Genomic DNA, 3,989 nt, shown 5'->3' with positions numbered 1-3,989 from the left:
ACCCTCTAAACCTACCCCTAACCTATCCCTAACCCTAACCCTCTAAGCCTAACCCTAACCCTCTAAGCCTATCAATAACCCCCAACCCCAACCCTCACCCGAAACCCTAACTCTAGCCCCAGCCCTAGCCCCTAACCCTAGTTCCCGAGAACTACATCTCCCGGTATGCTCTGGGCATTCAACATGGCCTCCCGGAAGTCCCGAATCCGAAAACTACATTTCCCGGTATACTCTGGGTACGCAACATGGCCTCCCGGAAGTCTGGAGTACAAGAACTACATCTCCCGGCATGCTCTGGGCACACAACATGGTCTCCCAGTGCCGGAAAACTACACCTACCAGCATTCCCCGCACAGCCAGCATGGCCAATCACAGGCCGAGTGCTCGAGAACTGCATTTACCAGCACTCACTGGAACCCTCACCGCCCTTACAAAAAAAGCCTCAAGCCCTAACATCCAAAAAACCTCGAAACCCCTACAGACCTAACCCAAACTATTTACCACAGATGTAGCAGTTGTTGTGTTGTAGGTCTGTCTCACTGTTCCTCTAAGCATCCCCTCTTTGTCTTTTAGAGGTGTTGTAGCTGTTTGAAGAGGGTAGATTGAAGCATCTGCCTCGGGGGCTGGTAAGCGGCAGAGGTAAGGGAGCAGATGAGAGTAACTTACCTAGTTGTGCTGTGTCTTTGGATGCTGCATCGGCCTATGCGTTTCTTTTTCTTTCACAGGTGTCTCGCACAGGCTCAAAGGAGCAAACTGCACTCTGAAGAGCTGTGTAAGAAGAGGGGCTGGTCATGAGCTGGGTTGGAGCAGAACGACCAAGTAGCACAAGGTGACTATGAAAGGTGTCCGTCTTGCTTTGCAGGTGCCGTGGCAGGCTCTCCACAGAAGTGGATAAGGATATGAGATAAGGCCAGAGAGCGACAAGGAGCGGCACGTGCAGGGATGGTTTTGAAGCGCTGCGGTGGCTTACTCTTTTGTTCATCAGGTGCCACAGGCAAGGTGGGTTGTAACATCAGTCGTTATATTTGCATGAAAGCAGTTCACTTGAACGCCACAGTGCATCTGAGTAGGGTGTTCTAGCAGAACAAGCTTGTCTGGCACAGCGGTGCCTGATGGCAGTGTGTTTCCTCAGGTGAAGAGGTGCCTGAAGCCCCATCCTATCTAGCCTGCACACAATTATCTGAGAATGAAAGCTGCTTTCCAGTAATTCAGAAAGCCAAGTTACGTCTCAGCCTTGAGCATCTCGGGCTTTTGGGCCTGTCTGTAACATTTGGCACCAGCACTAATACTTTTTTTGGCATATGTTTAGCGTTTGGGGCCTGTGTCTGGGATTTGGGCCCTGTCTCGAACCACTGGGGCTTTGTCCTGGGTTTTGGAGCCTGCCTCTAGAGTTCAGGGCCTGTGATTAGGCTTTTGGGGTCTGTGTCTGGGGGCCGGTATCTGGGGGCAAGGGGGGAGCTGCTTGTAGACCCTAGGGGCCAGCATTGAGGGGGTTGGGAGCTGACTCTACACCTTTGGGGCCTGCTTCTGGGGGCGGGAGGGGGTTGAGACCTGCATCTGGGGGAGGGGTGGGAGCTCTTTGTATTCCTTTGGAGCCTGTGTCGGGGGGGTGGGGGAGGGACGGGAGGGTTGGTTGGGAGGTGCTTGTACACTGTTGGAGCCTGGGTTGAGGGAGGAGGTTTGGAGCTGCTTCTACACCTTTGGGCCTGGCATCGGGGGTAGGGGGTTGGGTGCTGGTTGTAGGGGCCTGTGTTTGGGGGGGGGGCTTGGGACCTGCGTCTGGGGGAGGGGTGGGAGCTGCTTGTACACCTTTGGGGCCTGCATGTGTGGGGGGTCAGGGCCTGTGTCTAGCGGTCTGGGAACTGCTTGTACAATGTAGGAATCTGTTTCTGCAGGGTGGCTGGGAGCTGTTTGTACAACTTCGGGGCCAGCATCTGGGGGTGGCTGGGAGCTGCCTGTACACTGTAGGGGCCTGTGTTTAGGGGGGCTTGGAGGCCTCCCTCGGGGGGGGGGGAAGGTTGGGAGCTGCTTGTATAGGGCCTGCCTGGCAGGGGTTGGGAGCTGCTTGTAGAATTTGGGTCGCTGTGTCTGGGGGGGGGGTTGGGGCCTGTGTCTCAGGGGTGTTGGGAACTGGTTGTACACCTTTGGGTCCTGTCTCAGGGGGGGAGCTACTTGTACACTTTTGGGGTCTGTATTTGAGGGGGGTTGGGAGCTGCTTGTGCACTTTTGGACCTATGTTTAGGGGGGTTGGGAGGCTGCTCATGCATTCTAGGTTCCTCCCTTTTGAGAAGGGTTGGGGTCTGCATCTGTGGGTGGTTGGGAGCTGCTTGTACACTATAGGGGCCATGGTCTTGGAGGGGGGTCTGGGCTGTTTATACACCTTTGTGGCCTGTGTTTGGGGGGGGGGGGGTGGGCCTGTGCCTGGGGGAGTTGGGAGGTGCTTGTTCACTCTAGGAGCCTCCATTTGGGGGTCTTTGGGGCCTCCCTTTGAGGGGGAGGGAGTTGGGAGTTGGTTGTACACCTCCGCATCCCATGTCTTGGGGGGGGTGGGGGGAGTGGGACCGGTCTCTGAAGGGGCGGGTTGTGAGCTGCTTGTACACCTGTGTCGGGGGGAGGGTAGGGGGGATGGCGGGGGTCGGGCCCGGGTCTTGGGCCAGTGTCTGGGTGGAGTCCAGTTCTTGGGAGGGGGTGGTGGGGTAGGAGCTGCTTGTGGGCAGTTGGGGTCTGCATCTGGGTGTGGTTGGTGCCTGCTTCTGTTGGCAGTTTGGGGCCTGCTTGTAGACTTGTGCAGCCTGGGTTTGGGGGCTTTTCTGTAACGTTTGGGGTCTGCATTTTTGCTTTGGGATGCATCTTGAGCTTTTGAGGCCTAGCAGTAGCATTTGGGGCCTGCATCTGGGGCTTTTCTGTAGCATTTTGGTTGCGTATTTGTGATTTGGGGCCTGTATCCAGGGTTTTGCCTTTTTTGTAGTTTCCATCTTTGTGTGTGTGTGTTTCGTTGTTGGTTGTCTGGGGTTAGGGGCAGGTTGGGGTTTGGATTAAGGTCAGTGTCATTAGCGTTAGGGGGTTGATAATAAGGGTTAGGGTTGTGGTTAGAGTTGTTAGGTTTAAGGGGAATAAGGACTTCAGGGTAAGGGGATCAAGGTTGTGGGAATAAAAATGTTGTTTTTGCGCAGTTACATCCTGTAGAGGGAAGGAAGGTGGTATTGAGGTACGCTTGCAGTGATAAGACAGCTTAACAGTGTGAAATGAGTTCATCTGATTCGTGTCAATATGGAACAATGCTAGGGCCGCATGATATGATGAAAAGTCTGAGAAAACCAGAGTGGTTAATGTATATAGTTCTTGTATCTTGCAAAGGAATGGTCCAGCAATTCGGGTCAATAGGGGATAAGAGAACAAAGGGGTTTCAGAATAACTGCTAACTATTACAACTGTTGCATGGGACACTATGCAAGTGTCTGCCATCCAGCCAAGATGGACAAAGGAGAAGGACAAGAGAAAAGCCTGGGAGGAAGACTACGAGCCTTCAGTACGAGCGGCCCCCAGAGGGACCACCGGAGACTGATAACGCCTGCACCAGTGGGAGGGTTTGGATTCTGGGAACTAATTAGAATAACCCTGCCTTTTGTAGAAGTAGTAATGAATATGTATTAGCCTAGCAGCATAAAAACCAGCCGCCTGATGTAACTTGTGTGCGTCTTGGTGGAGCAGAGACTCCTGGCGCACCCAGCGCTGCTTGCTTACCTCTATTCAATTAATAAATTGTAAATTTCAATTGCAATCCTATTTGGGACCCAGTCATTTATTACAAGCGGGCGCTCGTCCGGGAGGGCTTTGGTTCCTGATTTCTGGTTTGATCTAGGAGAGGCACCCCCACCATTTGGTGGCTGCTGTTTGAGTCAGGTCGGAACTAATGGCATCTTGAACCTGAATAAAGGTAAGCAAAGTTTCTGATTCTTTTTTTCAGCTCCCTTGCCAGCTGCAGCACT

The 3,989-nt window shown here is 53.4% G+C and overlaps 1 long non-coding RNA gene across 1 annotated transcript; it reads left to right on the top strand.

Moving 5' to 3' along the window:
- Positions 1–389: 389 nt before the first annotated feature.
- On the top strand, positions 390–3,781 carry LOC311429085. The gene is made up of 4 exons (XR_014688097.1): positions 390–639; positions 726–772; positions 863–999; positions 3,456–3,781. It is a non-coding gene; the product is annotated as an uncharacterized lncRNA (long non-coding RNA).
- Positions 3,782–3,989: the final 208 nt, after the last annotated feature.

This window comes from Aythya ferina, assembly GCF_964211825.1.
Source record: "Aythya ferina genome assembly, contig: HAP1_SCAFFOLD_295, whole genome shotgun sequence".
Classification (NCBI taxonomy): Eukaryota; Metazoa; Chordata; class Aves; order Anseriformes; family Anatidae; genus Aythya; species Aythya ferina.
This window is presented reverse-complemented; position numbering and strand designations above follow the sequence as displayed.